Source organism: Aulonocara stuartgranti (assembly GCF_965226115.1).
Source record: "Aulonocara stuartgranti genome assembly, chromosome: 11".
NCBI lineage: Eukaryota > Metazoa > Chordata > Actinopteri > Cichliformes > Cichlidae > Aulonocara > Aulonocara stuartgranti.
The window spans coordinates 5,491,795-5,502,423 of NC_138947.1; the positions used below are offsets into that span (position 1 = coordinate 5,491,795).

The window sequence follows — 10,629 nt, forward strand, 5'->3', positions numbered from 1 at the left end:
TACTTCTGCCAAACTCTACACGCAGGGTTCCCAGTTTTAACAGCGTCTAATTGGATACTGATGTGTTCCTGACTTCCTGGCGACCTCCTACTTCATCCAGTCTCTTTTAAAAGCCATTGCCGGTACTAAATCAACGAAAGTCGCAAAGTGTGCTTGGGATGGCGACTATCTAAACATCTGTTTTTACGAGGAACAGAAAGGGTAAACAGTTTTTTTGTTGTTTTTTTAAAAGCAAGGCCTGCTGTTTGTAACCAGTGGAGATGCAAACACATTACAAACACGGACACTGACGCAAACTGTTGCCTTAATTAAGACAAAGAGCGGGCATTAAGGGTTATTAAAGCAGGTGAGATCTCTTCTGTGGTTGTATGGAGTGAAATATTACTGGAAGGCTACGTGGCCAATCATCTGACTCTTGTTATCTTTAAAGTAGAGGAGGTATTAGCGTCGGAATGCCATTAGCTAGACACTGGAGACGGCTTTACATGCACTCATGACAAAGTGCGTTGTGGTCATCGTGGCAGCATCAAGTCAAGCCTAATGACAATAACTTCAAAGGATTGTCTGCGACGCTGCTCTGTATCTTGCTTGATCTCCGACTGGGACTCCTTGCCCTGTTGTTGTTGGCTGTCTCAGCGCTTAATTAAAGCTGCCAGGAAGAAGGCGTTTCTGTGGGAATAAATCAGAGCCCTCGCTGAGTAATACACAGACCTGTGGCATTAAAGCCGATCTGGTGTGGCCGTATTGATTGCAGCCCGCGCGGCTCAACCGAGCCTTCAGGATGTCGGGTCAATGCAGATCTGATTTGCATCAATGTCTTATAAAACTGAGATGGAAGTTTCCCCTTAAAATCTCCAGATACATGCCTGGTGTGTCTGCTGAGTGTGTACTGAGGCTAAAGGAAATCAGAGCTGAGACAAACTAAAACTTACTTTACTGCGCTTACATCTGATTGTGTCGACAGGGCGTTCCTAAGTATCGGGAAGACATTGTGAAATTCCACTTGTTTGGTTGTTTGGCAGTTCGTGTTGTTAGCAGGCATCTCGCCAAACGACAGTTTATCCCTCTTTATGTTTCCCTGGAAAAGCTTCCTTAGCACGATCTGCTAAGTGAACTGGACAAAATTTTTGACACTCCCAACAACGTCATTGTGATGGAAATAAATTCTAAATTTTGGGTGTTTCTCTTTTTGCTCTTTTTCTCGTCTCTATACGCCACACTGTATTCATGGAGGGACACAGCTGCTTATTATTTTACGCTGAGCAGTATTAGAAACTAATTAGAGGTAACAGTAAAAACACAATGAGAACATCCTCTACCTAATTAATAATAAATGAGTAAAGGACTTAGGTTGCCAATAAATTAATGCTGGACACAGACTTATTTTCTCAGAACAAGTGTCCCATTTTTCAAACTGTGGAAATCTCATTGTGAGACAAAACCCAGTGGATATTTTCCTCACAACTAGTGCAGATCCGGGGCTTTAAAAGATCAATTTTCCTATCAAATCTGTCTTCATTAGATTCTCGAGAACCGAGAATTTCCTTGACACTAGGAATGCACGGGCCTGAGTAAGCACTTCGGGGCCTATACAAGCATGTCATACATCCATTTGCCGTGCTTAAAATGCATTTGTGATCCGATCCAAAATTTTCTTGGCTGGTCAACAAAGGCAGCCTTTATAAACCATCTGAGAAAATGTTTGCTGTATTTTCCAGCATCACTGGATTAGTGAGGCGAGAGGAGAGAAGAGGAGCTGCAGAAAATATTGCAGGAAGTCGATACTACAGCGTGCTTAGCTAACACGTCAGCGAGACCTGCTAATGAGTCATTTTTTCCTCAACAAAGGAGCTCGTGTAACAGATCTCTTTATATTCCATCAGAGAATTTGTACCGAGGTGCCCCAGAGCTCAGTGTCAAGACTGCTAAAATGTGGGTTTGTAGCTTTCATTCGTTGTGTAATTATTATGCTGTGAAACTGTGTAATGTCTGTTTTTCTGCTGAATCTATGATATGCCAGGAGAAATGCTTTGATTGCTTTTGCACACAAATCAGTAACTCGAGAGCCCAAACTAGCAATGAAATAATTGAATTCTTCAATTAAGAGTGTCAGGCTCCCGTAGCTGCAGTGGAAGAATGGTTTTTGTGGCTGCAATGGTCAGTTAACAATTTAAATAAAAGTTTAAGCCAGCAACACAAAATAGATTGCTAAATCAGACCTATTGTCAGTGTGCAGACAGTTTGTGGTAAGACAAGAGTGGATTCATATTTCTGAATTAAAAACACTGAACTATTTTAAACTAAAGCGTGAAAATATAAGCATATTTCATGTCAACAGCATATTACATTTTAAACTGGTTAGATTACAAACTACAGGCCTAACTATAAAACCTTTGAATTACATTAGTTTTCTGGTTTTTAAGACCAAATAGAACCGCAAAACATGCAGCTTATACTAGAGAATACTACACATGTAACACAATGAAACAAAAGCTGAGTTCCTGAAATGCTTTCTGATAAAAGACCAGAGACCAACTGTCATGAACTCCCAAGCAGGTTAAGTCATTACCTTCATGAGAACCACTGATTAGGACCTAAAAATGAGGAAGCAAAAAAGAGGCTCAGCAACCAATCCTGGAAAGAGGCTTAAGGCCATCACGCAGCACTGCAGGTTCAATGTTTGCATGATCCGCTGATCCACACCTGCCACAAACAGCTAGAAATTATGTAAATGTGATATTATAAACATAGAAACATGGAGCGTAATGTCCAAAAAATCTAACTTTTATGCTTTATGTCTATTCATATTATTATTATGTTGCACTGATGAATAATCAAGCACTGTGGGATTTAATAGTTTCTACTTATATTAGTATGTGAGATGTTTTATTCATCTTTTGGTATTTCCCCCTTTCACTGTCTCGTGGTTTTAGTGTTCCAGTAATCCTTGCATACGTCATGTTATCCAGTGTCAACACATAATTAAGTGCAAAGTAACCATGGATACACAAATTGCTGATAATCAAAATTTTGATTTTGGCAAGCGATGATGCTTGGTTCTGGCAATATTTTGCATCAGGTTTTTTTTTTTTTTTTTACAGGTCTTCTTGTGTTCCGCTCATCTCTCCGCTTTTGTTTTTCCGCAGATGTTTGTGGCTAACACTTGGCTTGGCAGCATTGTTTTCACATTATCACTGGAACAGCAAGCCGAACACATTTCCCCACCACCGTGTGTTCCATAGGACCTCAATCATAAATTTAACACAATGTATAACTCAATAAAAGACATAACCTCGAGGTTATTTACAGGGAGCCTCCAACTAGTATCATCTGGGCCCATAATGCACGGAAAGAATGTGCACCTTGTCACGGGATGACACCCAAAGCCCCATAAATCCTGCTGCCGTCACTGCACCACAAGATAAATGGAACCCCCCTCCGCTCGAACTACCTGCACTCCCCACCCTCCGGTCCACTCGCAGCTACTATCAAGGTTACCCAGAGCAAGCACTTTGAGAGGGATCAGCACTCTTTATTTTCCATCATCACAGCCCTGGGCCCTATTTCAGGAAGCCGGTTTAGTGGAAAAACTGAGTAAGTATACCCTGAGTTAACGAAAACTCTGGGTTTTCGGTTTCACAAAGCGAGTTCAGCTGAAGCCTGGGTGAGTCACTATGACGACACACGCCGTGAAGCTAACCTGCCCCCTAGCAGGTTTACTACAACTAACCCTGACTGTCCCCGCCTCTTTGTCGGAAACCTGACAGCAGGAAGTGTCAGACATGGCGTGTCCCTTCCTTGAAGAGCCAGTAGATCTTGAAGCCCAAATTCTCCGCAGAGCACTCCGCCGGGAGAGAGTGATCAGAGCGCGTATGGACATCTTATCATTACCTGATGATTTCCTGTGCGAACGTTACCGTTTCTCAGCACAATCAATAAGTTATTTGCATAACATCCTCAGGCCATATATTGCGCATGTGACACATCGCGGACATGCGCTCAGTCCATTACATATTCTTTGTACCGCACTCCGTTTCTTTGCAAACGGGAGCTTTCTGTACAATATCAGTGACGCTGAGCACGTTTCCAAGGCTACCGTCTGTCGGGCAGTCAGGAATGTTACAGTAGCACTGAAACGTCTCCTGCACTCGTTTGTGGTGTTCCCCGGTCACAGACCCACAAGATTCATCAAAGAGGGATGCCACAAAATTGCAGGTATCAGGATGAACAAAACTCAATGCATGATGTGGTGATACGTGAACTACCACTCAAATGGTACATAAATTTCCAGGGTTCCCAGGCGTGATTGGCTGTATAGATGGCACCCACATCCCAATCATTGCACCCTCAGCAAATGAAGGAGACTATGTGAACAGGAAGTCCGTCCACAGCATCAATGTACAGGTACATAATTCCCTGTAGCATTTCACACCAACAAGTGATGGCATCATGGTAATGGATGCTAATATGTGTTCTCTGCACTGGGTAGATCATATGTGATGCTGCCAACATCATCACAAATGTGGAAGCCAAGTGGCCAGGCTCTGTACATGACTCACGAATCTTCCGGGAATGTACACTGAGCACCAAATTTGGACATGGTGGGTCGAAGTAACTGTGAAATATACAGAGACCAATTGCCACAGGGACGTTTGCACTGACATGTATTCTTCTGTCCTAGGAGAGTTCACTGGCCACCTGCTTGGTGATAGGGGGTACCCATGTCTACCCTATTTGCTCACCCCTTACCCTGACCCTGAACCGGGCCCACAGCAGCATTATAATCTGGCCCATTGCAGGACACGGGGCAGAGTTGAAATGACCATCAGAATGCTCAAGGCCCGGTTCCAGTGCCTTCGTGGACTCAGGGTCACCCCAGAAAGGGCATGTGACATCATTGTGGCATGTGTGATCCTACACAACATTGCCACGATTAGAGGTGAACACTGTCCAGCTGAACCAGACAACAGCAGTGATCCACACGATGAACATCCTGACCCACCCACGAACGTACAGGATGGAAGAGCAGTCAGAGACACCATATGCCACAACCATTTCCTGTGACCCGTCAACCCAACATGTTACAAGACAAATACACAGATACTGTGGTCAACTGCCTTTATTGGTCACCCTGTATGTCCTGTACACAAAGAATAAATGCGTATATTAGTATGTTGTACAAACACTGACATGATTCGTCCATCTATGATCACTCCACCCACCCTTAACTGTTGTTCCAGCAGTACAATCTCCAGCTTCGACTTTTGGATCTGCAGCTGGAGGTGCACCATTTCCATGTCGCACTTTCTTATCTTCCTGGCCAGATATGTCTTATACAGCTGCTTTACAGGGAGCTATTGCAACAAAGGACATAGCATTGGCATCCATAGTACATGCCTACTTAGGTTGGTTGTAAATCAGTGCTGGACAACCCACTGTGGTAAGGTTTGTTGTAGGAGTGGCTGGACCCTCTTCCTCTTCATTTCCAGCATCACTCTGCCGGGGACATAGTAAGTCCATGGTGTCATCATAGTACCACATTGTCGTCAGTTGTTATATTTTCCACTGTACACTGTATACCTCATAGTGTGGCTCTGTTGCGGCCTCCTCTGTAGCAGCTGTCACTGTTTCGTCATCATGTGCCTGTGGTGGAGACATTTAACAACATTGCTGTTCTACTGTTGACACATGTAGTCTGTGAAGTATTACGAGTACTCACAACTGCATGTCGGTCTGGCTCAACAGGGGGCTGCACCAGATGCAGTACACCATCACCGTCAACTGGAAGAATATGGGGTTCATACAGGTCACTCATGACTTATGTGGGCGCAAATGGCAATTACCAGACATACCAATCACCATACACCTCATTGTCAGTATGCTCTCAGAGACAACCGACACTGAGGGAAGGCAAAATCAGTAGGTGTCAGGGTGGAAACGCTTTTATGAGCTTTATGTTGCATTAAGGTATATGTTCATATGTTACACTTATTGGGAAAGGTACGGAATGTACTACTCGCTCTGTCTCTGGGAACAGGGAGCTCACCCTGTGAGAGGTTAACACACACACACGCATGTATGCAAAATTAAAGGACACTGCTATGCTCTTCATAAAGACGTACCACTGCAGCTCGGTGTGTGTGAGTCTCTCCCTGGGCCCTCACCCGTGCAGCACGTTAACAGTTTCCAAGTGTCTCAGTGTTGTTTATTCACCTGACTGTTTGATGACTGTCATTCTCTGTCAGTAGGACAGTAACTTCACTACGACATAGTTCATTTTGGTCAAGGTGACTGTGCAGAATGGATGTATGCACGCCATGTATTGTTTTGGATTTACCACTTATGTAGGCACTTGTGTCTTGTGGGGTTGTTGCCACAGAGGATGTCCCCGCAGAGATGCCTTCAGCCACAGGGCGCCCACTGTTTTGGCTGAGGGCCAACTGCTCAGCCTCTGTGAGTGGTGGTGGTGGAGGACCCCCACCTGTTTGTCGGGCCTCCGCTTTTTTTCTGTTGGCTGTGACGGCACACATTTGGGCATACAGAGTAGGCAAATGTGTACTTGTGATGTGCTCAGATAATTTCAATATGTGCTTACAGGTGGTATATTACTGTAGCCTCTAACTGCAATTGATTTACATAGGACACACAGACCAAGCACTATGGCTCATAATACAATTACACCTTACCTGTTTGGACTATGTTTTTATACTTCATTTTTACTTGCTGCCAGGAACGTTTGGGGCCTGTTGGGTTGCACCTGCGCTCACATCACATCACAAAATAAAATGTATAACATAATAAATAGAATGACATATGATAAAATAACGTGTTATATGGGTGGAAATCCCTAGATCAATGTTTAGATTAACACTCACGCATTGACTCTGTTGGTTATGTTTTGCCATGCATGCTCCCTTTCCTTTGCAGCTGCGGCTGTGTTACTTTTTTTCTGCATGATGTGCATGCTGTCGGCATATGCTGCCATCAGAATTTCCGCCTCGAGCGCTGTGAAATACGTCGACCGCGCCTTCTTTCCCTCCGTCTCCATGGTGACTCGCTTAATCTGTGCTCCACTGATCGGGGCTTTATGTATCCTCGTGCGCGTGCTTAACTTGGGGTTGTAGCAACTCCGCGTTGATTGAACTAATTGTTATCAGCCTTTCTGAAACGGAATATTCCGAGTTGGACAGTTCGGGGTTACTCAACCGTGAGTATCGTTTTTCACTCTGAGTTTTCTAAACCGGCTTCCTGAAACAGGGCCCTGAGCTCCATGCAGCTGGAGCAGAAGGTGTCTCGTTTGAGAGGGAGTGGGATCAAAGCATTATGTCTGGGTGACAACTGAGCGAACCGACTCGGCTACCCTGCAGGAATCACAGAAGAAGAAAAAATATTTATTTATTCAGGTTCTACTTTAATTAATGTTGTGCCAGAGGTTAAAAACAGGCTGTTTGAGAAATCCTGTGAAATTATTCTTAAAGTCTTCGTGCTCACGCTGTGATGAAACCGAACTTCCACAGTCATGTAATTTCTGCTCTTTCCATTGTTATATTTTATTGCGAAACAAATATTTAAAAGCGATGGGGTGACAATAAATCACCCTTCTTACTTTTATTCATTTGTTTTTCATTCCCCCGTCACACACAATATCACAGGCACAGATTTTTGTTATCCAAACACAGCTGCACCGGGAGCAGAAACAATCATTTTGGTTGGTTAAACCCCAGTAGACGGTGCCAACACACCATCAATTCCTTTTCAGAACTAAAAAAAAGATAAATGTCGATTCATGTAAAACTGGGGTAGGCAGCCTTTCTGATGATGAGTGCCATCTAAAATTTCCTCAGAAGTCGGTGTGCCATATGATTGCATTAGCAATAAATTTAATAACGCTCTATATTAACAGTTACACACTATATAGAACTACTTTAAAGGATTATATTTGTTCGCAGATGTTGGCAGCTATCAGCGAATAGTTATCAGCTATTTTGAAACCAAAAAAAAGACACTTTTTATCCATAACAAGAACAGCAAATGAACTGTATAACAGAAAATACAAATGCTATTTATGGTGTCCTCACAACAATGATAAGAAAAATAAACTGGGCCAATATGGCATGTTTGTTAATACAGAGATACACATGTTAATGTGATCTCTGGTCTCCCACTCAGAGACACAGGTCTCGAGTGTCCAACATTCAGACGGCTACCTGAGGACACTCATGTGAGAGAAAATCTGCTCACACAAACATGTAGAGCCAAATACTGTCAATAAGGCCTCTGAAGACAGTTAAACTTGTCAAGTAGTGATGTCCAGCAGGTGAAAATGCAAGCTCCATGAACACGCACAGCTGTGGATTCCAGCTGCATCTGTAGTTCTGCAAACGTTGACCCCCACAACATTTGAAGTGTTGGAATGTGGAAATTTCAACATCGCTTGAAAAAGCTAGTAACGTCCCTCTCAAGTTATTTTTAGCCAATTACAAGTTGAATCTGGTAGTTGGGGTTGTTAGCTAAGATACTGTCATTAAGAAGAGGCACAACTAATGTGTCTATGTGAGCTGATTTGCGATGTGCACCGCTGGCCCGGCCATTTATTTTTTAATGCACCTTCTCAGATTAATTCACTGCGTGTCGTGCCCAGGGCTGGACTGGGACAAAAAAATCGGCCTGGGCATTTTGACTAGAGACCGACCCACCAGGTATTATAGGAAAAGCCATAAAGCCTTTGAACGAAAACAAACACTGTTGTAACAGTGATGTACAGTCTTGTTGGTAAATGTATGATTTCTATACATTTTACATCAGATGACAGCTTTGGTTGTAAGATTCAGATAATTATTTTTTAAAAGCTAGACATTTTAAATGAGAATAAGAAAGTATTTCTTTGTGCCCCCTTTCCCTGTTAATGCCCTACCTGGCCCCCTGGCAAACCTTTGCTAGACCCGCTCCTGCACAGTTACCAGCTGTCAGCTACATAGAAAAGGATCCTGGTGTTATTTGTCTCTCAGAAACAGTTCATAACTTCCCTTCAACTCATTCATGTCACCTAAAAGGTAAACCTGTTTCTCCATCACCTGTTCAGCTCTGATGATTCAGTAAGGACATCTCCTGGTTACATCTTCATGTTTCCCTCTCACCAGATAACCAAACCGATATCATGACCAGCAGCTTTACAGCTGTGGCTCCAGCAAACATCAGCTGATACTAGAAATTAATATTAAATAAATTCTAACAACAGCTGATCAAGCTTAAACGTGATGCTGTTATTTAGAGCGACATCTGCTGGTTTGCTTTTTCTGGCGCAAAGTAGGAGATAAACAAACAAGAGAGAAAAGCCGATCAGCTGATCCTTGATCAGTTTCATGATTGAAGTAGCAACTGGAGAGGGAGGGGAGAGAATGAGAGAAGAAGCACCAGCTGTGGTAAATACAGATATAACTCCAGCTTTGTGTCTTTTCCATTGTAGCTGAAGTCCGGGACAAACTGAGAGGTGTGCTATCACTACAAATGGCTCCAGTGGAAAAGGGCAGAAGACTTCGTACTTGGAGTGGATGTTGACACAGCTGATGTGTCTGCTGCTGGCACAGAGTCTGATCAGGCCTCTGAGCCTCATGAAGGTATGTCAACCTGCCTCACTCTCTTCATAAAGGAGTTGGAGACCTGCAACAAGGAGCTGGATGTGCAAGCCATGCCCCTCCATATCAGGGCTCTTGACCTTCTTTGTTTCTGCCAGTTTTGATATAAGCAACATTGGTTACCCCATTTCAAGTCTGAGGTAGACTCTTATTTAAATGCATTTGAGGGCATAGCTGCTGCTTTGAGTTGACCAAAGAAGTCTGGTCCCTTTTACTTCAGTGTAAATCTGTGGGAAAGGCCCAAAATTTCTTTAGGTTTACATCTCTGAAGAATTTGTGCAAATCCAAAAAGAGCTCAAATGGACTTACAGAAGAAGTTGGCACAAGAGAAAGACCAAGTTCAAGCAATGCTAGTTGAGCAGGAGTCAGTACAGTGCTCAGGTTGACAACAGCTGACTTCTTCCCCAATACTGGGGTTGGGTAAATGGGCAGCTGAATCGATTTTTTTTTTCCCGTCTGTGCATTTGACTTTAGACCACTCCTGGGTAGGGTTTTTTTCTTATTTGAAGTTGTTGAAGGGAGTCTTTAACTTGGATGTGTGTCTTTAAACTAGACTTTCTGTTGTGTTGGGCATGGTTCAGTGATGGTGGAAGTGTTTATGGTTAAACTGTGAGTGTCCTGAGGCCAGGAATATGTGATTCCCTTCTTACAGTCCTTCTCAAATCTTAGGAATTCATCTTTTTTGAGGTCTTTTATTTGTGCTGTTCATTCTTTAATATGTCATCTTACATCTTACTCTCTTCCTCATTTAAGTACTTTATAGTAACAGCCATTAGCGCAAAGGAGCATTTATTAGGACACTGTTTCATGTGGATATGAAAGCTGGATTGTCCTTACCAAAAGATCGTGGCTCGAGAATAGATAGTCCTCTTGGAATCATTTCCTTTCTGATGTGTTCCAATAAGGTAATTGCATCCCATCTGTTGCGAGGTATCTTTTGGAGTGAGAAATAGAACTTCTTCAGGTGATCCATGGTTTCATGTTTAATGTCGAA

General features: G+C 43.1%; 2 long non-coding RNA genes across 2 annotated transcripts; one reads left to right on the forward strand and one right to left on the reverse strand.

Moving 5' to 3' along the window:
- The first annotated feature begins 4,167 nt into the window (after positions 1-4,167).
- On the forward strand, positions 4,168-4,774 carry LOC309717894. The gene is made up of 3 exons (XR_014279844.1): positions 4,168-4,404; positions 4,490-4,601; positions 4,682-4,774. It is a non-coding gene; the product is annotated as an uncharacterized lncRNA (long non-coding RNA).
- A 294-nt stretch (positions 4,775-5,068) lies between these two features.
- LOC309716487 lies at positions 5,069-6,046 on the reverse strand. Its single transcript, XR_014279449.1, has 3 exons — positions 5,720-6,046; positions 5,581-5,643; positions 5,069-5,496 (listed from the first exon to the last, which is right to left on the reverse strand). It is a non-coding gene; the product is annotated as an uncharacterized lncRNA (long non-coding RNA).
- Positions 6,047-10,629: the final 4,583 nt, after the last annotated feature.